General features: G+C 41.3%; 1 protein-coding gene across 2 annotated transcripts in view; it reads right to left on the reverse strand.

The window, feature by feature from the left end:
* Pde7b (phosphodiesterase 7B) overlaps positions 1-25,232 on the reverse strand; it is a 319,693-nt gene that overhangs the window by 58,310 nt on the left and 236,151 nt on the right. The window lies entirely within an intron of this gene.

Here is a 25,232-nt window from a genome sequence, read left to right on the forward strand (position 1 = left end):
TCTTCAGTTAGTCATTCCCGAAGACCTGAAGTAAGAACCCGCTGCTGCAGATTATTCTCAGACTCTCAGGTGGCCCCACTAGCCTCTCTCAGCTCAGTGAGTGGAAATTTTAACAACCAGAAATCTTAATTCTTCACCAAGTTTGTTTTGAGGTTCCAGTTAACAACAGCTGTTTAAAAGACTCGGAGCCACTCAAAGATTGGGAGAAATTATGAGTCACTCAAGAAAAACTGAGTTATGCCCCAAATGGTTTTTTCTTTTTGGTTAGGAGTTTTGAGTTATGCTAGAATTCTTTCAAAACAAGTTATCCATGTTTGGCAATTCTCAATTAAGAGACCATGTTTTTTCCTCATTTTTTTTAAAGAGACATTTCCTGCTCAGGTGTCTAAATCTATTCAATTACATAAATGATTTTTTACATGAATATTAAGAGGGACAGGGAGATGGCTCAGCAGTTCAGTGCGATTGCTGGGAAATCAAGAGTTTGGATGCTAGCACCCATGCGACAACCCTTCTGACCTGAAAGTGGTTGTGATCCCAGCTCTGCAGGATCTAATGCCCTCTTCTGGAGTCCACATCCACCCACACATGGACAAGTACTCACAGAGGCAAATAAATGAATAACAAACCAACAAACAAATGTATGTATGCTAACTTGGCAATGATAAAAAGAATAGTGCTGACATTTTGGAGACCTGACTTTTAATGATTGCTGTAATGTAAAGGAATAAACATGGTGGAGAAAATTTTTCTAAGAGGTCATGTAAAGCAAAAAGCTTCGTTAGTCCTATCTGCTGATAGTGTTAAGCACTAAAAACTTTACCTGAACACATGGTGGCTACTTAGCAAAAATCCCCCGAGGAGATGACTCAGTCCCTAAAGTGTTTATTGAGCAAACATGAGGACCTGAGTTTCCTCCTAAGCATCCATACAAAAGAAGCTGGGAGCATTGCACTATAATCCCACGACAGGGGAAGTACAGATAGAAACATCCCTGTGGCTTGTTCTCTAGTGGAATTAGTAAACTCCAGACTCAGTGAGAAATCCTGCCTCAGGCAACAAGGTGAAGAATAACCGAGGGAAGATATCCAATGTCAGTTTGCACCAACATGTGCAAGTGCATGCATATGCGTGCACATGTGCACACACACATACAAATGAATACAGAATAGCACGTCTCAACAACAGGGAACAGGGAAGGATATTGTTGTATGAGGTGTAGAGGATGACCTTGAAAGTTTTTTTGTAAGGTTTTGCCATTCAGCTGTGGCCCACAAGCTAAGAAGCCCTTCTGCACTCAGGGACTTCAGTGCCTCTGGCTTCAATTGAGGTCTAGAATAATTATCAGAACCTACCACATTGACAGGAGAATAAATAAGGCTTTATATATTAAAGTAATTTGCCCACAGAAAACTATCCATAAATATCAGATAATTTGGGGTTACAACTTACAATTATTAATATATAATCATGCAATTATATTTGTGTTGACAGTGAATTAAGGTCCTAGACGTTCCTTTAAAATATTTTAATTGACCTTATTATTCTCGTGTGTATATGTATGTGGGGATGTGTTCATGAGGAGGTGAGAAAGCAACTTTCAGGGGGTCATTTCTCTGCTTTTTACCATGAGTTCGGGGGTCACACTAAGGTCATCAGGCTTGAACATCAAGGGCTGAATCTTCTTGTCAGTCCAAGATCCTAGACTTCCCATGCAACCTTTGAAACCGAATACTTTAAGGCCTTTCTGTAGGTTTTATAAAGGACATTCCTAAAAAGTCTTGATCTTAGGATGGGAAGTTGGGAAGGGGTGTGAAGTGTTTTCATAATATACTCAGAAGTAATATTAAATTCTCTATAAAAGACATGCAGGACAGGATGTCTTTTTCTTTACTCATAAGCACTTAGTAGCTGTGTGTATGTATGTGTGTGTTGTCTGTGTGTCCATGTGTCCAGGTGTATGTGGAGCTCAGTGGTTGACATTGGTTGTCTTCTGCTGTAACTCATTATATTGTCTCTAAGTCCTCTCACTGAACCCAGGATGTAGCAGCCGGTTAGGCTGGGTGACTGTCGAGCTCTGAAGACCTGCCTGTCTCTGCATTACGCAGAACTGGGTTTCCATATGGATAAGAATACACTTGGCTTCATGTAGGGCCACAGTTCTCCAAGAGCTTTATGGATGGAGCTATCTCCCAGGCCACTCTGCTACTCCTAGTATATAACAGAATGGGATTCTAGAAGGTGCTTGTTCTGGTTTTAACCAACTGTGTAGTGATGTGGGAGTGATTTCTTATTAATAAAGAAACTGCCTAGACCCATTTGATAGGCCAGCCCTTAGGTAGGCGGAGTAAACAGAACGGAATGCTGGGAGAAAGAAGCTGAGTCGGGGAGTCGCCATGATTCTCCCACTCCAGACAGACGCAGGTTAAGATCATTCCTGGTAAGCCAGCTCGTGGGCTACACAGATTAATAGAAATGGGTTAGATCAATATGTAAAAGCTAGCCAATAAGAAACTGAAACTAATGGGTCAGGCAGTGTTTAAAAGAATACAGTTTCCGTGTAATTATTTCGGGTAAAGCTAGCCGGGTGGCAGGACACAGCCCGCCGCTCCATACTTCAACAGAGTGGCACCCAACATGCTAATGAACTCCACGTAAAACCTGAGAGGGCTTAAAAAGGAGAGAGAGAGAATTTAAGACAGCTTTTTGCTGTTTCTGGGTTGCGTGCCGCAAAAAAATTGTCCTGACTCAGTAGCAGGAAAAAACTGGCTGTTTTAAAATGCCGGCTTTCTGGGCTGTGCCGCCATTGCCATCTCTGTCTGGCTCCTGTGGGAGACAGAGCTTTTGAATGGAGCATTTGGAGTAAAGCTCTACGGCTTGCTTGATGGCAATGTGGACTGCTGTGTGCCTGGAACTGTGTGTGGCTCAGGGGCATCAAATGGCTCTGAGGCAGGAGCCGCTTGGCTCAGCTCTGCCATGCTGAACTGTGCTGGTCTCAGGCAGGAACTACCGTAATTACCATAAAAACAGCGCAGTTAAGGTTTCAACTGGGCAGGACACAGATGGTACCGTATTACCTGTACATGGCACAACTTAAGTTTTTAAGAACTGCTTAACATTTTAAAAAATGCTCCTGGATAGTAAAAAAAATGTTACAGATTCACAATAAAACAGATTCAGACATAAAAGACCACACTGTTGGATGAATGTACATAGGCTTGAGAGAGAGAAGAAAAAGAATATAGAAAATAAAGTTAATGGTTTAAAAAAAAAAAGGTAAAGTCTTTAAAGAGACAGAGTACAGATAGTTAAGAGATTAAAAGAAATAAAGAAAAATAAGCCACGTAAAAATGGAAAATTCACAGAGAGTCTGGATTATGTACATTGTGTTTTCTTTAAAATTTTTGACTGTGAAGGAGCTAAGTACAGAGAGACATTTCATTCTATGGGCTGCCAAGTGGAACCAAAACGGATATCATGAGGGTATGACTTCAGAATTTGGGCCTAAGGATATGATGCTTTGGAAAGGGTCTTCTTTTGTTTTCACAGAGGACCAGACCCTATGGATTGCATCTATCCCGATATGGTATGATAGACCACGACCTCCCGAAAACTTCCTGTGACCACCCTCAAAAAATTACTTCACTCAACTGCCAACTGAGATAAACCTGGCACACAGGTTACACCCTAAATGATCTGATTAACAGCACCCCCATTCAGCAGGAAGCAGTTTGGAGAGAAAAAACTGCGCCCATGTTCCCAAAATATTGTTTATAAATGTTCTTTTACATTTAAAGGGGGATATGATATAGGTATGAATAATTTGCATTGGTATGGATTTTAAGGTCAATTTTGTTATATGTATATGTATTTTTGATCTTGAATAAGGTGTGATTGTGTAGTTCATTTTTAAAATGTAATGTATAATTAGGAAATATAGGTTGTTGATGGATAATCATAATAGTCAAGTTTGTAGTCATGTTACTTAGATTTTCTAGATATATAGAGATATATTTCAGATAGGCGTTCTTCATATCTCTCAAAGGCTACAGAATATGGCATTTAAAATATTTTAATAACTTAGGACTTTTCATGACAATGAGACACGTCTGCTCCTGGCAGCACCAATCTACTTCGAGAGGAAGATGGGCATCGAAGAGGATCCTTATGGAGTTTGATAGCCATTTGGGCAAGAAACTGCTCTTGCCTGGACTGTTGCATAAAATGGACACAGAGAACCCGCAGAGAGAGGACTGCTAAACTTGCCTAAAGGTGAGATGGTCTTTCGGGGTTCATGACTCATGAAAGAGTCTGCGAGACATTCTGCAGGACACAGCAGAGAGTGACTAAACTGTCTTTGAAATTTCCTGCTTCATGGAAATGTCTGCTGGATACTATGGGCCTGAAGGCTGAAGATGGATGCCCCAACCATACAAAAGAACTTTGGGTGACTGTCCAGGCAGCAAGATGTCTCTGTCATTTCTAGAGTTTTCTTATTTCTTGTTTACTTAGGTAGTATTATATCCTTCTGGAGTCTTTGATGGAGTTGAAGAATGAATAGATAGTTATTGTTTTCCTTAGTTATGATAAAAGATAAAATAGATATAAATATTGTAACTGTAATTCTTGCTTGATAACTGTTTTGCTATATGTAATTTTACTATGTTAAAGTTAAAGCCTTTCTTTTTTGTTTAAACAGAAAAAGGGGAAATGATGTGGGAGTGATTTCTTATTAATAAAGAAACTGCCTAGACCCATTTGATAGGCCAGCCCTTAGGTAGGCGGAGTAAACAGAACGGAATGCTGGGAGAAAGAAGCTGAGTCGGGGAGTCGCCATGATTCTCCCACTCCAGACAGACGCAGGTTAAGATCATTCCTGGTAAGCCAGCTCGTGGGCTACACAGATTAATAGAAATGGGTTAGATCAATATGTAAAAGCTAGCCAATAAGAAACTGAAACTAATGGGTCAGGCAGTGTTTAAAAGAATACAGTTTCCGTGTAATTATTTTGGGTAAAGCTAGCCGTGTGGGCGGCCAGGTGCCCCGCCGCTCCGTATTTCAACAGTGTAGTCTTGCCAAAAGTTTTAGTCCAATGTTACATCAATTTTCTTCCCTTCCTGCCAACCATTCACCTTCGTCTTTGCTGTATTGTGCCTGAAATTGCCCTTTGAAGGGACCCCAAATTTCACAGCCTCTTTGTCTAAACTTTGAACGCAGCCTTAAAGCCTCTAACTTCAAGTTCCCATCCTTGTCTGAGTGCAGTGCCTCACTCCCCACACAGCCATTCCCTGGGATGCACGGTGCTGTCTCTCCTGGGGCCTCCAGGGCACCTTTGCCCATTCATCTCTGCTCATCTCTGTCTTCTACAGCTCACAGCCTAGTATGCAGTATTGCTCAAGAAATTTGAATTGTTTCTCCTTGAGACAACAATAGCCGGTCCTGCGACTTTTTAAGTGAAGGCTGCTTGGAAGAGAGTTTGTTTCCTGGTTTTTCTTTTCTTTAAATCAAGATTGGTTTCAAAAATAGAAGATTTGGGCTATAGAAGGAAAGAATGAGAAGGGGGTCAGGCAGTTGGCGTGTCACGTGGTAAGGACTGTCGTGAAGTGGAGAGAAGACGAGGACGTGTCATTCGGGGTTTGCAACCCACGTAAAGGTCAGAACGCTCCACTTGCCTAATGTGTTGGTGCCTCTTGAGAGAGAAGCCACCAGAACTGCCAGCCCCAGAACTACAGTGAAGAGAACCACACATGACATCTCTTAACCTCTCCTTAGGAGCGAGCGAGCAGCAGTTCCCACCGTCTTCCCATGTTTGGTGCCCTGGTGCAGAAGGGGTGTGGTAGGTGCGCAAAGACTCTGACGCCCTGCTGCCTCTTCCTCACAGATGCTGTGACCCAGAGAGCCTTCGTGCGTGCAAGGACAGGGGAGTCACACTGACATGTTACTTCTCTTGTACTTCTGTATCGCCGAGAGAGACGCCGGGCACGTGGGGGAGGCAGGAAGAGGTCCAGGCTTATCTCTGCTGACCCCACAGTGAAGAGAACACTGAATGCCACAGCAGAGACTCTGCTGACAAGAGTGGGGGACAGACCCCCACGTCCTTGATGGAATTACTATGTTTGGAGTACCTTGCATTCTTCGGATGACTCACTACTGGTGGCCAGCTCTATCTGGGTCACACTAAGGAATACAGCCACAAATTCGTGACCACTACACTTGGTGGCTTTTCTTGCTGTTCTGTGTCCAGCACTCTACCTAACTCACTTCTTCAGCCAGAAGCTGAAGTCATTGATTAGGAAATTCCTTGTCTTCTTATACAAAACCTACAGAATTTCCTTTCCTCCATCCACGTTCCCTTCCTCCCACTTGCTCCCTTAGAGAACCTGCCCCCTTTCTGGGACCCTGCCTTCTGCCAGCTGAAAGATGCTTTATTCTGCATCATGGCCTTCCTTCCCAGTTTACTCCACAGTTCTTTCTCGGTTTGATCCTTTGTCCTATAACTTCATGGTGTTGAGGTGTCTTGCAGATTCCTTCTAGATGCCACTTTTGCAATTGGCATTCTACTGTAATACTTATAACCAGAGTGTTGGAAGGAGATGTGCCTGATGTTGCAAGGTGATAAATACATGCCAAGAAAGGAAAACGGGAAAGGGTCAACAGATAGCTATCTTCCAACAAAGTTAAGGACATTCTAATGGTATGTGCTATACGCTTCTAAGCATACCTACATGCAGTAATAGCAGTAACCCTAGAGGCCTATACTTATTGAGAAATTGTATGGTGGCAGGTGCTGTATTAGGTTTTCATATGTACTCACTACCTCACTGAATAAACCCAAGGTGGGTTTATAATCATTTGCTTCCTGGTCCTCATAAAAATCTATGTTCTACAGGGCACAGATAAACACAGGGACAGGGAAGCGACCCTGGCATGATCATTTCTCTCACAGTCTGTGTTGCTGGGGGAGACTGTGCAAGTAGAGGGGTCAGGAAGCACATCAGACCTATCTCTGCTGGTCCCGCAGTGAGGAAGTTTCCTTTCTAATTCCGGAACTGGAGCACAGAAGGGAGGGAGTTCAGGATACCTCTGTTCACACAGCCACTGCTGCCGTGATCCAGTCCAGGCAGTTGTCCCTAGAGCCAGTTCCAGCACCTGGTCAAGGGAATCCTGGTGCTATCTTTTCTCTCTTTTAAGCAGTAAAACACATTTTATGGCTGAGTGGGGAGACAGGATGCCAAGCAGCTGGATCTTCACTCTTCCACTTTCGTACAATGAGTCGCTCACCTGATCCTGGCATGCTGCTTTCTGAATGGGGAACTAGGCACAGCAATGTGGACTTTGTTCAAAAGCCTTATCCAGTGCAAGAAGCTGTCTGAATGAGTGAGAACCTGATCTCATGCTCCTTGGAATAATTTTATCTTTGAGTGAAAAGTCACCTTTGCAGAATGGCGCCCATAGTCCCTTCCTACCAAATCCAGACTTTAACTTCAATAAAAAAGTCCAAATTTGGCAATCCATCCTACTTTTCTATTCCACATATTTTATAGCTGTTGTCCCAGCACTCAGGAGGCTGAGGCAGGAGGATTCCCATGAGTACAAGGCTAGCCTGGGCTACAAAGTAAAATCCTGTCTCAAATGGATAAAGAAACAATAATTTGATACACAGAACACGCAGCTTATGGTAGTCACCTTACTTTATGCTTGCCAGCTTGTCAAGTGACTGCTATTAATATTTTCTGGTTTAGTATAGTAACTTCAATTTTTCCATCTTGAGATTACTTTCTTTAATAAAAATATATTTCTAGTGGATACTGAACATTTAAAAATCCCCACCCCCCGTGTGTGTGTGTCTCGAATAGCTCTATCTCTATATCCAGATAGATCACTCCTGTACATATACCCAAAGGACACTTCATCCTACCACAGAGATGCTTGATTAGCCATACTAATCTCTGCTCTATTCCATAATAGCAAGAAATGGGAAACAACCTAGATGTTCCTCAAGAGAAGAATGGATTTAAAAATGTGGTACATTTACACAGTAGAATATTATTCAGCCATTAAAGAATATAATATCATAAAATTTGCAGGTAAATGAATGGAAGTATTTAAAAAAAAAAACCAAAAAACTCATCTCAAGTGAGGTAACCCAGACCCAGAAATGGTATGCATTTGCTTAGATGTGTTTATTAGCTGTTAAGTCAATGATAACCAAGCTACATTTCATAGAGCCACAGAGGATAGGTAGAGAGTAAGGGACTAGGTGAGGAACAGATAGAGCTCTCTAGGAAAGGGAGATGGAATAGATTGTAAGGATTGCAGGGATTGGAATAGGAGGATCAAGAGGGGGGATGGAAGGGAGGAAAAGGGAGAGAATATGGGGAGAGACAGCTAAAATTAAGAGCCACTTGAAGGGTAGCATGAAAACTTAATAAAATAGAAACTTTATAAAATACATACATATATGAGGACCATCTAACTGAAATTGCCAAATAATGGGACACAGAGCCCCAGCTAGATAGCTCTTGCAACCTACTGAAACTTTCAGTGCTGGAATCGGGTGACAGCTAATTGAATTGCTGCACAAAGGGGTCCCATGGGAACCCCCAAGCCCAGGCTGCTGCCAGTACTAGGTTGCTGTCCACAAACAGAAAGCCAAGTTCCATTGCTGAAGACAACACCCACACAACTCACTGAACGTTGAGCTGTTGACTACATGGAGCCTTCCCTCTCTGTGCAAGAGTCTACAGTACAGGAAGGTATTCTGCATGTGTGAGGGGAGAAATGCAAACAACAACCCAGCCACAAACTCTTTGATTTTCAATGGTGTCCTACCTGCAAGATATGCAGGACAATGGTGGCACAAAGCTTGTAAGAATAACCAACCAATGTCTGATTTGACTTAAGACATACTTAAGATGGAACCTATACCCCACACTGCTTAGGTGACCATAACCTAAGATAACCTAGAAAACCTTAAGACCTAGGGTAAAACCAAATACTACTGTACTAAAAAATTAACAATAAAATGATTCCTAATGATATTTTCCTATACTCATAGGTCAGTGCACTATGCAGCCATCAACAGATGGGAACAACCTCAGAGACCCACAGCCAGACTTTATGCAGAGAATGGGAGACCTTGCAACATTCTGCTCTAAATGACGATGTCTCCATCAAATTCCTCCCCTCAGGGCTCACAGAATCCTGCAGATGAGGAGGTTGAAGATGTGTAAGGAAAGAGGGGATGGAGGACACCAAGGAAACAAGGCCTTCTAAATCAACAGGATTGATGCACTCATGAACCCACAGAGACAAGACAGCCTGCACAGATCTACACCAGATGAGGTTCTAGAACTAAAAGGTGAAGTGGGCACATAGCCCTATCCCTAACCTAGAACCCATCTAGAACCTATCTTCAATTGGTAACCACTTGCAAATAAAAATTTAGCTTTCTTCAAGGGAGTCTCACGGGGGAAACAAACAGTTCTCAAGGGCAGGCAGCATGCTCAGCAGTAGATGGCCAACAGAAAATGAACTCAAAGGCATCTTTGGAGGCTCCTTGCCTCATAATATGCGTCAGGACTTTTCCTTTTTTAAAAAATTTACCATACATATATTCTCTCTATACTTTACAGTTCCTTTGTGTATAAATTATGGCTTCCATTTCACTGTCCTTGAGATTCCTGAGTGTGCAAACAAGGTGGGTCTCTGAGCCTATATCTGTTTCTTGTGCCCTTTTCTTTCTGTTTCTTTGTTTTGTCCTATTCTGGTGTGTTAGTTTTTGCTTCATCTTTTTATTTCATTTCTCTTTATTTTATTATTATCCCATAGAAGCCTTTTTTTTTCTAATGAAAGATATAAAGGGGGTTGTTTCAGAAGGGAGGGGAGACGGGAATTAGGAAGAGTGGAGGGATGAGAAATCAAAACCAGGATACATTACGTGAGGGGGGAAAAAAGCTAGTTTCAATTAAAGGAAAAAAAACAAGAATATTTTTAAAAGTTTTGTTATGTGTACTAATTTTCCAAATTTAGCCTATCCTTTAAGACAGGAACTTTCCTTGATTTTGTTATCATGAAATGAAAATGGCTATTGTTTTAGATATGAATAAATTGATGAAAATAATTTAGTAGTTCAGCTTGATAACTCTACTGAAAATTCAGGTCCCACTCAAACTAGACACTGCTAAAGAATTACTTGGAAACCCATTATGTAGGAAGATTCATTCTATTTTTTCTTAACTTAGAATCACCCTTATTCATGTATCTGGCAAAAGATGTTATGGATTTGTTCAAACTAAAGTGAATTTAGGAAAATTTAATCAAATTGTCTTATGAATTTCACTATTAATTCAGGCTTTTGGCATATGTATTTTTCCCTCAATCTCTCTTTCTTGAATTTCAGACTTTGTGTATAATAATATTACAGTATTTTATGACAAAGCTCCTCATTTTAAATAAATATAAAACAAGTAACTGAAAAATGCAATCTCCTTTTTCTCTAATTATTAGAGGAATACGTAGTTCTGGTAGTGAAAACAGAAAGAAGAAAGTAAAAAAATCATCAAGAAATGAGCCATGTGCAGATGTTGGCATATTTTTATAAACATATGTGAGATCTTTTCAAATATGTCATTTTCCACTCAGCTTCCTTTTATTTAATAGACTACAAACATTTGTGAACCAGCCAGCCTCTGTCAGCTCCCCTGACAGGAAGCAACCAACTCCCTCAGAGGAAAATGGGAGCAACTGGTGGCAGATGCAGATCTGACCATGATTTGTCACAGTAGAGATTCCATTTCCTTCTTCTCTGGGGAACATGGCATGAGTGTCCTCCACACCCTCCTCATCCTTATCAAGGAACAAGGTCAGGTGATGAGATGAACAATTTGTCACCTGACACCTCCTGCCAGAGTGGCTGAGTATGGAGAAGCTCTGTGGAGATGCCACAAATTGTAACTCTTTCACTCTTTAATTACATGGTTTTCACATCAAGTTATAGTAGCTTTGGTTCAAAGGCATTGAAGTAGTTTATTACCCGAATTGAAACAACCTAAATGTATTATAAAATAATTGTAATATCTGAAACCATTCAAAAGGAACTATTTTTGTGTAGGTGCCATGTAAGAGAAATAGTCTCTATAAACACATTGTCTCTGAGAATTAAAATCTATAAATAAGTTTCTATTCCACCATGGTGAATAGCTTGTACTCTGGAGTTCTATCTTAGGGATTTGAACCTTGACTTATAACTGGAGGACGGGGTGAATTACTTGTTCTTTTTGGGTCTCAACTTCCTCATGTTAAGTGGCTATTTCATAAGGATTTTGTTAGGATTATATGAGTCAATCTTCACAAAACACATGAGGTGGTATGTAGCACCAATGGATGTCAAATGTGCTAGTTATAATTATTATTATCATTGTATGGCTGTACTTTGTGTGTGTGCTGCAACTGAGACATATCAGTGATTTCCAAAATCCAATGAAAGGTACAGAGTCAGGTTTGGAAACAATATGCAGGGCTATTGTCACGATTTGTCACTCAGATACCATGAGTTTATAGTCAGTGAGACAATGTCTTCTTAGAGATAGAACATGAGCACTAAATGAATGACTAGTTAGGTCCTTTGGAGGATTGAAGTAGGTTTCTCCAAGCTCATGATGCCAGGGCCGGGACTCCAAGGAGGAAGTAGAGGCTTCCTAGGAAAAGTGGCTGGAGAAAGGTGGACTCTGCAAATGAAGTTCAACTGCATTATGTTATGGTGGACCTACTAGAAGTAAGACAAGCTGCTGGGCACATTGATCTCCCTTGTGTCTTTGTTCAGGACAGTAAGAGGGGCACTAATATATACAATCTCCTTCCACACAAGTGGTCACATTAAGCCAATTGAACATCTTCTCCAAGCTCACAAAATAAATAGATTTAAACCCAGATCTGATTTCAAAGCTCATGGTTGGTTTCTCTATGAGTTTCCTTTGTGGTGTGTGCAGGGGGAGAAGCAGAGAGGAAATGTTATGAACTTGGAGCTCCGGGTGTGACAGCACATTTGAGTTATCAAGGGTTTTACAATTTCTAGTCCTCACAGACGATGTAATTGTAAGCATTCAAGGTACCTATTACCCAGATTTCCTTGCCTAAGCATGACACATATCAAGAAGTGATGTGGGATTCCTCTCTGTATGCTTTAAATATCATTGGTTAATGATGAAGAAACTGCTTTGGGCCCATAGCAGAGCTATAGGGGTACAGAGCTAGGTGGGGAAAACTAAACCAAATGTTGGGAGAAAGGAGGAAGAGTCAGGAAGAAGCCATGGAACCCCCATTGGAGACAGATGCTGGAACCTTGCTGGTAGGCCATGAGCCTCAAGGTAAAATATAAAATAATGGGGATGGGTTAAATTAAGATCTAAGAGTTAGCCAATAAAAAGCTAGAGCTAATGGACCAAACAGTGATTTAAATAATATAGATTCTGTGTGATTATTTCAGGGCTGAGCAGCCAGGAACCAACAAGCAGCCTTCCCTCAACAAATTAGTACCCACATCGCCAACTAAAATCCATTTAAAAACCTGAGGGAGCTTTAAATTAATTCTAGACACAAAAATACAGAGTTTAATACAGCTTCTTGTTGTTTGCTGGTGGTGTGCCACAGCTCCTTTAAGAGAGGTTTTCCTGACTCGGTGGTAGCAGAAAAAGAGCCATGCTGCTTTGAAATGCCAGCTTTCTGGGCCACGCTGCCAGCGCAAACTCTGGCTCTTTCAGGAGACCAAGCATTTAAATAGGGTTTGTAAGAAAGGTACTACAACTTGCTTAATGACAACATAGACCTGCGGTGTGCCTAAAACTGGAGCAATGTACATCACTTGCAGAGGCAGTGAATGGACTTTCACCATGTTGGACTGTGCAGAGCAAGCAAGAAGTACCATATATACCCTAGTATGCTGCAGCTTAATTTTTCAAGAAGTTCTTAGCATTTTAAGAAGTGCTCCTGGACAGTAAATAATTACGGATATGCAATAAAGACAAATTCAGATGAAAAAGACCTCTAAATAAGATGCAGTGTGTTTAAAAAATGTATGTAGACTTGGAAGAGAGAGGAAAAAGAAGATAAACAGTTATAAAAAGAAGTAAATGGCATTTAAAAAAGATAAAGTCTTTAAAGAGAAAGTACAGACAGTCATAGATTAAAGCAGTAAAAAGCCACATAAAAATGGACTATACACAGAGGGTCTTGATTATATTATTGTGTTTTCTTTGAATCTTTTGACTGTGAAGGAACTAAGTCCAGAGAGACATTTCATTGTATGGGCTGCTAAGCTAAACCAGCATGTATATTATAAAGGTATCTTGACTTTAGCATTTGGGTCTAAGGATATGTTGCTTTGGAAAAGATGTTCTTTTGTTTCCACAGAGAATGAGAAGCAGTGGATTCATTCCAGACTAACATGATTCGATGGACCAAAACTCCTGAAATGTTGCTGTTAACACCCCCCCCCCAAATTACTTTGCCCAACTGCTGACTGAGACGAACCTAGCACACAGAATACACCATGAAAGACCCGATTAACAACACCCACAATCAGCAGGAAGTGATTTAGAGAACTATGCCCTTATTCCTAAATATTGTTTATAAATGTTTGTTTACATTTAAAAGGGGATATGCTTTAGAAATTTACATTGGCAAGGATCTTAGTTTTTTGATACAAATTTAAGGTCAGTTTTATTATACTGTGTATATGTATTTTTCCTCTTGATTACTGTGTTTGTGCAACTCATTTAAAAATGTAATGTATAATTGAGAAATATAGGTTAATAGGTAGTCATCTATAATAGTCAAGCTCATAGTCATATTAGTTAGACTTTCTAGATGTACAGAGATGTATTTCAGACAGATAGGTATTCTTCAAACCTTTCAAAGACTACAGAATATGACATTTAAAGTGTTTTAATAACTTAGGACTTTTCATGACAATGAGACATGTCTGCTCCTGGCCGCACCAATTACTTCAAGAGGAAGATGGGCATCTAAGAGGCTCCTCATGGAGTTTGCTAGCCATTTGGGCAAGAAACTGCTCTTGCATGAACATGCAGGATCCACAGAAAAATGAGTGCTGAACTTGCCTAAAGGTAAGATGATCCTTTGTGGTTCCTGCTTCATGAAGGTGTCTGCCAGACATTCTGTAGGATACAGAAGAAAGTGACTGACAAACTGCCAGTATAGGCAGAACTGTCTTTGAAATTTCCTGCTTCATGTAAAAGTTTGCTGGATACTATGGGCCTGTAGGCAAAAGATGGATGCCCCAATGGTATAGAAGAACTTTGGGTAACTGTACAGGCAATGAGTTGTCTCTGTCAACTCTAGAGTTTTGGAAGTTGCTTACAATGAACTTATTGTTTACTTAGGTAATATTATATCCTTCTAGAGTCTTTGATGGAGTTGAAGAATTGATAGTTATAGTTTTCCTTAGTTATGATAAAAGATAAAGTAGATGCAAATATTGTAACTATAATTCTTGTTTGATAACTGTTTTGTTATATGTGATTTTACTATGTTGAAGATAAAGCTTTCCTTTTTATTTAAACCAAAAAGGGGAGGTGATGTGGGATTCCCCTCTGTATGCTTTGAATATCATTGGTTAATAACGGAACTGCTTTGGGCCTATAGCAGAGCTATAGGGGAACAGAGGTAGGTGGGGAAAACTAAACTAACTGAATGCTGGGAGTAAGGAGGCAGGGTCAGGAAGAAGCCAGAGACAGATATGCTGGAGCCTTGCTGGTAGGCCATGAGCCTCATGGTAAAAATAAAATAATAGGGATGGGTTAAATTAAGATGTAAGAGTTAGCTAATAAGAAGCTAGAGCTAATAGACCAAACAGTGATTGAAATAATATAGTTTCTGTGTGATTATTTTGGGGCTGAGCAGCTGGAAAACAAGTGGCCTTCCCTCAACAACAAAGCCAGCATTTTGTGCAGACATTAAGCACTCGTCAGCTTAAGCTGTTGTGGTGGCAGTTGTTAGGTGCGGTGGCAAGGTTGCCTTACCCTTGGGACTTTGCTTCATAATTGGAGTGCTTCCTCCCAAGGTTGCTTAAAAGTAATAGACCATTCTGGAGCCCCAAAACAATTTGATTTGCTAGTTAGGAAGAAAATAAGATCTTGTTGATTGTCTTAACCCCAACATCTTTGTTTGGCAAACCCAAAACACTGTTTAGAAAGTGATGGTGCTCATTTCTATTTATATAGCAGAATAAGGGCCATACATATTTTTAAAAAATCAACTTTTTTAAAAGCTGTTTTTGAAAGTTCCAGTTAAACAAACTAAGTAATAAAATGGATGAAATGTACTCTAACAGGAAGAAGTAAAGCTATGGAACCCACCTCCCATAGTAAACCTCTGAGGTCTTCTAAAACTTTAAGAGTGGGTAAGTAATGAGAGGAAATAATCCCTCATTTTGTTTATTAATGAAGTCATAAGAGATAAGCTCTGCCTATTGTGGGCAGGAGGTTGAATCTAATTTCATTGAACAAATAAGCCATTCTAGCTCAATGACTCATAAGGTGACTTCAGTCAAAATAAACTTAATTTACTCCTCCTTCCCTTTATACCCTACTGTTTCCAGAAATCCAAAGAGGCCACTGTGCCAGAAATACTCCAAATGGGTTTGGGTTTTGCTCAAGCTATGGTGCAATAAGACTTGCCATCTCTCTGTGTTATGAGGTGGGTGGGGGTGATATAAGCAGCCACTTCTGCATAAGCAGAGTCTATCATGTGCCAGGGGGTGAAGTCTATAAACTGTAGTGTCTAGATAGCTTCTAGCTAGGTGATGATTGATTGTGGGTGAAACTCACTTTGTGGGAATATCATCAATGGTTTTACAGTGCTTTCCTAAACCATGAACTCATAGGAGCCACTGAATGAACTAATCACTGATTTTGTGATATATGCTGTTGCCAGACGACTCATAGGGAATCGAGGTTTCCCATATAGAGGAAACTCAATATGTGTATGTGTGTGGTTTATGTTCACAAGTATGTGAGTGTGTGCTGCACATGGGAGGCGAGAGAATGACATTGAATGTCCTCTACCAGTCTCTGCCTTATTGTCTTGGGACAGTAAACTAGAAGGTTGCTGTTTTTCATTTGTTTGTTTGTTTGTTTTGGCTATGCAGCAAGCTCTCAGGATTCAGCACCCCTCTATTTCACAGTTTCAGAGTATGTAGTCATGCCTGGCTCTTTATGTGGGCACAGGACATTCAAACTCAGCACCTCATGCTTCGAGATCAATTGTTCTTACCTACTGAGCCAACTCTCCAGTCCCTAGTGGAAGTTCTTAAAGAGGCATCTCATCTGCATCATGGTCCATGATTTCTAACACTCTTCCAAACATATCCATTTGACTTTCTTTCTAACTCAGCTGGTCCTACTGGAGCTTGCCTTTTCTTCTCAGGGTTTCTTACTGCTGTTTCATTGCCAAACTCATCACCAGTCTCTCAAGATGGCCGGAGCCCCCCACATGACACAACCACTGTTCACGATCCTCAAGTTGTATGTCTACTTCCACACACCATCTCCTGTCTGTACCTTAGTTTCTTCTGCATCAACATCTGGAGCCTGGTTATGTTTCCCTTCCCTCACCGTCTCTCCTACATACAGATGTCAATCATTTTCAGAGACCCTTATGATCACACACAACTCCTTTTGCTGGGATTTTCTAGTGGCTACTCTGCCTAATGAATCAAGTTTAAACTCCCTATCTTGATGTCCCAAAAGGTTCACTTTCTCTGTATTCAACATGTTTTCATTGTTCATTTTCAGCCTTTCTTCTTACTTCAGTGATCTCGGTCTTTGTACGGCAGATCAATCTTATTTATGGTCATTTTATAATCAGTCCACACTCGACCATATGTTTTATGGTTCGGCATAAGACCACACTGTTTCCCTCTCTTGCTTAGGACACTCTATTTTTATGCCACCTATTTTAGAATAGGGTTATTAGGTTACCTATTTATTTGCACAGCCCTTGATGTAATGTATACTTGTCCTGGTGACGAGATGGCTAGCTCCTTGAGTTTAAAGTAATAGCTCAGATTCATCTAAGCCTTCAAATCTCCAGAGACATCAACTGCTGTCATCTTGAGAAGAATTATACACATATATTTTTCTTGTTGTTGTTTACCCCACCCAGTCCTTGCTGCCTCAGACAGAAGCCACAAATCATAGAAAAGTTCTCTCAGGCCAATGGTTGTTGATGTGGCCCAGGATACGATGGTCTCATCTTTCTCAGCGTAGAGTGGGTGTTTTGTGTGTGAAATGAAAGAATGATAACTGTGAGGAAATACTGGTTTCTCAGATATAATTTTCCATTTTCTTTCACTCAGATAAAAAAATGTGAACCCATTTAATGATGTCAGTGGGGCTAACAAGAGGCAATGGGCACTTTCAACTCTAGGTGAAGGAGGTGAAAACTGTTTGGTTTTAAAGATGGTTTTTCTATAACAGCTAGGTATCTGGAATGATTCCCCTCTCCGGATTCTCTGCTCTGATCTTACTTGAATAACTTGACTTTCAGTGCTCTGATCTTACTTGAATAACTTGACTTTCAGTAATACTTCTAGCTAGTCAAGTTCAGCTGTGGTAACTCTTTTCCGGTTTTATGTCTTGAAGTATATTTTATATATGGCAATAAAAACTGGCCTCAGCATGCAGCTCCTCTTTATTTCTCTGTCACTTCAGTCCCTGCTCACTGTCCAAGCCTCAGCTTGTCTTGATGTCTCAAGCTCTGTAACACTTCTGAATCATATAGAATGGATATGCATCTTATATCATATATGCTTATTATTGCATACACATGCATTACTATGAGTATCAGAAATGTCAATATTTATTTGTATCTATCTCTGTAAGCTTCTCAAGGGCAACACTTAAGTCTCCTTCATCTTTGCACCCTGGCATACTGTTTACCATAGGAGCTGTCCCCTTGATATCCATGGATGAAACCGTGATGGGGAAGGAACGAGATAATCAGAGCCCTGTCTGCTTGGCTTCCACCATGAAGTGGCATTTTGGTGGCTAACCATTCTCCTGGTCTGGCACTTCCGCAGTTGAAGAGCTGGGGAGTGTGTGGCCAGAATCCCTGAGTGCCCATCCCAGAGTGCCAGCCAGCTGAGCCAGGAAGTACCACAACCACAAACAGAGCCCTGCCTTTCTTCTGGAGGAAGGTCAATATTGAACTTTGAAACTGTGGGGTGTTAACCTGGCACTCCCAAGTGCGAGAAGTAAGCCTTGATGAGTCCCAGCTGAGGTGCCCCTTTGCTGCTGGGTGAGCAGCGAGCTGGGATGGGGTGAGAGTGAATCCTTTCTGTAAGACTGCTTCTGGAATGACATTTTAGCTTTGCATGTCATGTGTGACTCTCATAGGTGATAGTAAAGGCTATTTTTGACAAGATTATTGCAAGTCTGCCAATACCTGCTGGAAATTCTGTCTTAGACAATGGACTTTGCAGGCAAACTGCCTTTCTGTCTTTACAATGGTGGTGATGGGGGTATCACGCAATGCCAGATGGTTTCTAACATGGTTGGTGGCCTTTGCCCTACAGTCCTTCAGTGAACATATTTTATAGGTCAAAGACAGAATGGCTACAGGGCATTAGCCAGCAAGGTTTTTGTTTGTTTGTTTTTTGTTGTTGTTTTTTTTTTTCGAAGCATTTGAGTCTCTGGATAATTTTTTTTTCGAGATATAGGTATATGTTAACTATTTTCTGGATAATTTTTAAAGAAAATAGTTAACATATACCTATGCATAGGTCTATTTTGATTTTCCTTTGGAAAGAATAAGCATCTAGTTTTGTTATGCTACTAAAATGACCTCAGGATTGTGCAGCTAAAATGGCCCAGCCGGGAGAAGCAAATCCAGAGGAAGAGAGTTTAAGATCAAGATTAGCAAATTAACAAGGCGGGAAAAGCCAAACAACCCACTAACCTACTGCTGCTGAGGCGGCTGGTTCGCAGCACCAGGCTGTCTGGTGGCTGAAATGTGTACTCTGAAGAAGAAGCCTTGGGTTCCCGAATGTTCCCCAGTCCCTGGGAATGTTTTCTTTGCATGTCACTTCCTCTGCTGAGCGAGTGTGGAAATCACATTGTGTTGTTCTGAGATGGTTGCCATGGGAACATCTCAACCTAGTCATTATCTACTCAGGCTACTGATTATATTAAGTCAGGAGACAGAGCTGGGGAAGGGCTGCTAAGGGAGCCAGGAGCCGCCTCCTCTCCCCTCTCCGAAGATTGTGATTCCCTGGCCACTGTCCCCTCTCTGTTGGCGTCTTTGAACACAGATTTTCTCTCCTCTCATCGCTCCTGTTTTCCCTTCGACAGAGCTAGTAAATGAACTCCATCCACAGGATGCCGGTGCTAGAGCCACTACACTTCCTCTGCTCCAGTCCTCCTACAGGTCTCGCTTTGGTCTCGCGTTAGCTTTCCACGTCATAAAAACAACTGCCTCGGTTTTCTCTTGCTCCCTTCTCCCTCCATGTTTAGGTGTAAAGGGAACTCTTTTTAAAGGTCCACGTTTCCCATGTCCCACACAATGAGGCTAGAGTAGGCTTCCCACTACTTTCCCAGAGAAGCTTCTAGAAACTCATACAGCTGTTTCTCTTCCACTTGTGGAAATGGAAACAGGAAACAAAATTGGCTTCTGACAAAGACTTTGTCTCATGTATTTCAACTGATCCGGACGAACTCTTATGAGGAAGAGTTTGAGATATTTATTTCCGGAATATTATACTCTGTTATTATTATTATGATGATGATTATGATGAAAAATATATTGTGATGCAAATGTATCACAAGATGTGTCATGTGATACAAGATGACGTTTGAAATTGAATATAGATTGTGGAAAGGCTAAGTGTGGCCAGTTCACATCTGCATTACGTAATGATTTTTCTGTGCTGCGAACACTTTAAATTTATCCTCTCAGCAATTTTCAAGTATGTCATAAATTTTTTAAAAAAAGATTTTTATTTTTAATAATGTGTATATGTGTATGTGCATACAAGTGCAGGTGCCTGTAGAATCCAGAAGATGGTGTCGGATCCTCTGGAGTTGGAGTTAGAAGTGATGTGATTTGGGCTTCCTGACCCGGGTGCTGGGTCCTCCGCAAGAGCAGTGTGTGCACTGAAGCACTGAGCTAACTCACCAGCCCCAATACATTTGTTCTCAACTGCACTCATTATATTGCACTTTTAAACTTCATTTTAAAACACTTTTCTATGGGTGTTTTGCCTGCATGCTTGCCTGGGGCCTGCAAAGGCCAGAAGAGGATGTTGGATCCCCTGAAACTGGAGTCACAGATGGTGGGCCATGCACCCTCAGGTCCCGGGACTCAAACCCAGTCCTCTGGAAGAGCAACCCGTGCTCCTATCCACTGAGCCATCTCTTCAGCCCTTGAACTTGGTCTTCTATGTCATGCGTGTGGCATTTTTTCGAGCACTCTTGTGGGCAGACATTTACAATTGACTGGTCTGTAATTTATTCTTCAAACCAGGACAAACTAAATGGGAAGATACTGTAATTACTAAGGATGCTGGACCAAAAAGAAAAGAAAATTAGGACCATGAGAGACAAATCAGGTGTTTAACCACCTTATGATGTAGGCCATAGGACTGTGGGTAAGAAAGCACTGTGCCTTTACTCCCTGTGCATGGAAAGAGATTTTCTTTTTCAGAAGAATGTGTGTAGAATTAAGAAAAATAATTTCAAATTAGAGTTTTATACCTAGACCAATAAGGAAGTTTGTTTTCTCCTTGTGCTTCTGTTGTGTATTAATTTAGTCAGTGTTCAGTTCATTTTTTAGAGTAAGGAATGGGCCGGGAAGTGGTGGCACACACCTTTAATCTCAGCACTTGGGAGGCAGATCTCTGTGAATTCAAGACCAGCCTGGTCTATAGAGTGAGTTCCAGGACAGCTAGGCTACATGGAGAAACTCTGCCTCAAAAAAAAAAAAAAAAAAAAAAAAAAAGTAAGGGATGGATCTGGAAAGTAGAAAGAAAATGACAATAACAAAGAAAAATGGCCTGGACTGAATGTGCTCACAGCATAAAACCCTTGTAAATCTGCTTAACGGTATGTACAATGGGGGTGGTAACCTTTTCCCATCAAGGCCCCAGCATCAGGTAAGTCTGGCTTTATAGATGATGTAGATATTGCTGTAGCTGCGCTACCCATTTGTACCACAGCAGCCCTAGATGGCATTTCAGGAGATGGCCATGGCAGTGCTCCAGCAAGACTGTGTTTACCGCAAGAGGCACTGGGACAGATCTGGTGCACTGGCTGCCATCTACCCCTTCTGTCCCAGTGATCTGTTGTAACAGCCACAATTCCCATTCTGACAGAAAACAACTTACTGTAGGTCTTGATTCTGCCGTCCCCTGTCTGCTACGACAGGTTGGAACTGTGACTAATGAACAACGTGGAAACGCAATGGGCCTTCCTATTCAATGCACATTTTCCCCTTACATAGGCCAGAGTTTGAAGGCAGTTATTGAAGTAGGTGGTAAATGAGAAGCAGCCAGGAGCAGTGTGGGTAGGGAATGGCAATTGTGTGGGATCCATTAAGCATTTTAGTAGAAAGGTTGCAGAAATGCAGACTAGGAATAGGAGTTTTAATGATTTGATTTTTCTTACATTGAGTTTACTTTGGAATTTTAATTTATAAATGATTTCTTTTAAAGCCTTATATTGGATTCTGTCTCAGGAGAGAAAGCAAAACGATGATCATTTGAGTGGAATGGTTGTGGGCCTGTGTCTATTCTGAGAGAAATGGACACGAAATAAGTAATGCAAGGGGCTGAGGGAATGGTTCAGTGAGTGAAGTGTCTGCCATGCACATGTCGGAACCTGACTTTGGTTGGTATTTTCTGAACTAAGAGCTCACTATGGAGTCCTCCCAGGCCTGGAGCCAGGCTGGCATTGAACTCACAGAGATCTGCCTGTCTTCCCCTTCTAAGTGCAAGGAACTGAGTATGATCCACCGCAACCCCTAAGAGAAATCCATGGTGATAGTGTCTCCCTGTAACCCCAACAATGAGGGGGCAGAGACAGAAGGATTCCCAGGGATTGCTGAGAAGTCAGCCCAATCAGTAAATAAGGGTGGGGATTGAATAAAAATGAGAAATGCTACCTAAAAAAACAGAGAGAGGAGCAGCTGAGAATGACATCCCACATTGACCTCTGGTCTACACACACACACACACACACACACACACACACACACACGCTTGCATACAAACAAACATGAACACAAACATACACATAAAGCATTTAAAAAGGAATATGTTCAACCAGTTTGGCAGTTATTGTATAGAGTTGCAATTGGTGGGTATAATCAAAGTTTAAGGAGAAACGTCCAAAATGTTCTAAAATGCTTCTCTTTAGGGAGAAAACATATCTTTAACTACACAGCAAGCCTCAAGGAGGGCATGAAGAGATGCAAGAGAATTAAATAGATGGGAGACTTTATACAGGAGAGGAGATTTGATACATATAATATACTTTTTGTGACTGGACTTTACAGAGATGCCCATGTGCCTATCCCTACCTGGTGACAAGCTGCTTGGTTGCCAAGTTAGGAAGCTGCAAACGAGTCAGAGCAACGACGGAGGCTCACGCTCCGACTCCCGGAATACAGGCATTACAGAGAGGGGTGGATTGCATCACGAATAAATACAAACCTCACAATTCCTCAGGCTCTCCCTGCTGTTCAGTTAAAGCCAGGGATGGCTTACACTTACAGCTACTTATTACAGCTGTTTCTCGAGGAATACTTCCTGTAACTGGTACGTTAACTATGGAGTTAGTAGCTAGTAACTAGAAAGAGTTGTTGAGTTCAGGACCTTTGTAGTTTATTTAGGGGCACACCTTAGACATCTAGGAAACTGAAGCCACTTAAAAAGCCAAACACGGGACTGGATAGTGGTGGTGCATGCCTTTAATCCCAGCACTTGGGAGGCAGAGACAAGTGGAACTCTTTGAGTTCTAGGACAGGCTCCAAAACTATGGAGAAACCCTCTCTAGAAAAACCAAAAATAAATAAATAAATAGATAGGTAGATAAATAGATAAATAAATGAAAATAAAAAAGCCAAATATAGTGAAAGGAAATTAGGACTGTCTCAGTATCTCATAGTATAGCATATAAAAGAGAAGGGAGTGAAAGAATTATCTAGAACAGAGTCTTATAGAGAATGTAAAGAAAATTTCAGGGTGTGTGGCCAATGGTTTTCCTGGATGAGTAGCTGACTCTGAGTAACAGGTACAGGAAAATAGAAGTGGGGATCAGACAAGGCCTGGGGCATAGGCAGAGCCCAGGCACCAGGAGCTTCCTGGAAGATCTGCAGAGGGTGACGGGTGGCAGCGACTTACAGATGATCTTTTTAATACAACCAGTATGTAGAAACAATGGCTATCTGCAGTCTACACACACACACACAGACACGCACATGCATGCGCACACACACGCTTTTCAGATAAAAAAGAAAAGCAAATTATTTTGGAAAATTTGTTTTTTCACATGCAGAGAAAGACATGTGGTAGAGACAATCAACTCCATATTCCATATTCCACTACAAAGACCATCAGAATCAGCATAGCTGCTTATGAACATTGGGGTTGAGTTAAGAATCATTTAAAACCTTGGTCTTATAAATACCTAACTACTAGCTTCCTCCTTTGTTCTGTGGCTGTATTAGAAATCATGAAATAACATCGATCTATTGCTGGAAAGAGGCTTTTTGGTAACTTTCTACCTGGGGCTCTATTGGAGAGTTGTGGTGCAGATGAATCATGCCCTACTTTGTGGAACCTCCCATCTGGTGACCCAGACATTTATCCAGTCAGGAGATTGCCAGCAGTGTAGCTTCCATGGGGAGTTAGAACAGCCTGTATGGAACTGTTCTAATCAGGAGGTGTCATAGGTACCCGCCAGAGCTACCACAGGCTGCATTCCATTTTGCCTAGACCTGGATTCCACAGGTTGCATTCAGTATTGCATTGGTCTTTCTCTCACAGGTTGCATTCAATATTGCATTATTCTAGCTCTCATGAGTTGTGTTCAATATTGCATTGATCTAGCTCTCACGGGTTGCATTCAACGTTGCATTGGTCTAGCTCTCACAGGTTGCATTCAATGTTGCATTGGTCTAGCTCTCACAGGTTGCATTCAATATTGCATTGGTCTAGCTCTTACAGGTTGCATTCAATATTGCATTGTTCTAGCTCTCATGAGTTGCGTTCAATATTGCATTGGTCTGGCTCTCACAGGTTGCATTTAATATTGCATTGGTCTAGTTCTTACAGGTTGCATTCTTTGTTGCAGTCATCTAGAGACGGCACAGTGTTGAGTTTTAGGAAGTGTTGGGGATGTTCACTTCTAGGATTGAAAACGTTACTCTGACTCTGCATCTTTGGAAGAGCTGAAGAAGCAGCACAGCATGATGGCAGGAGAACCACAAGCAGGTCCATCTTCTACTGGCCTTTCACTCATCTCAGGATCACAAATAGCGAAGTCTAAATTTTCCTAGTCATTCCAGGGGTTGAGGCAAATCAAATTACCGCCTGTGTGGAGGTTGTTTATGTCAAAGGAAAGTAATACTCTGTGGACTCCATCCAGCACTTTGAAATTTATAGACGGGCAGGGATGCAAGAACCAAACAGCAAAAACCTTGGGGCAAATTGTGAAATCTATTATTGGAGGCTCCTCCTTCCACCACAAGCCGAGGTGAAGGAGCACCATGATAGGCGATATAAAAGCTGAGAAATGACTGGCCACTGGGTTGAATTTCCTAAGGAATGTAAGATTAAACAACAACAGAAGGAGACGTAGAGGATGTGCTACCAAGTTTTTCACCAAGCGGAAAGCAAGCAGCAGTGTGGATGGGAAGGACTTCCTTTTAATGAATGTAGAAATAGGGATCACAGGAGAATAAGAAGAGAGAGTTAGGAATGGGGGTATCCTAGGATTTATCTGTGAAATTTAAAAAATGAGATAGCACTTCCTCTAGCCCTGTCCTGGGTGCAGGTAAAGAGAATGTTCTGGAAACACAAAAAGAGCACCTGTGTGAAGGTCACAACAGTCGTTGAGGGTTGTGTTTCTTGTGTTTCCCTCCCCGCCTCTCTCTCCAAGACAGGATGTTTTTTTTCATAGCCCTGACTGTCTTGGAAGTCACTATGTAGCCCAGGC

Source organism: Microtus oregoni, unplaced genomic scaffold, assembly GCF_018167655.1.
Source record: "Microtus oregoni isolate MIOR12 unplaced genomic scaffold, Mior012 000006F_ref0000085, whole genome shotgun sequence".
In the NCBI taxonomy this organism is placed as follows: Eukaryota; Metazoa; Chordata; class Mammalia; order Rodentia; family Cricetidae; genus Microtus; species Microtus oregoni.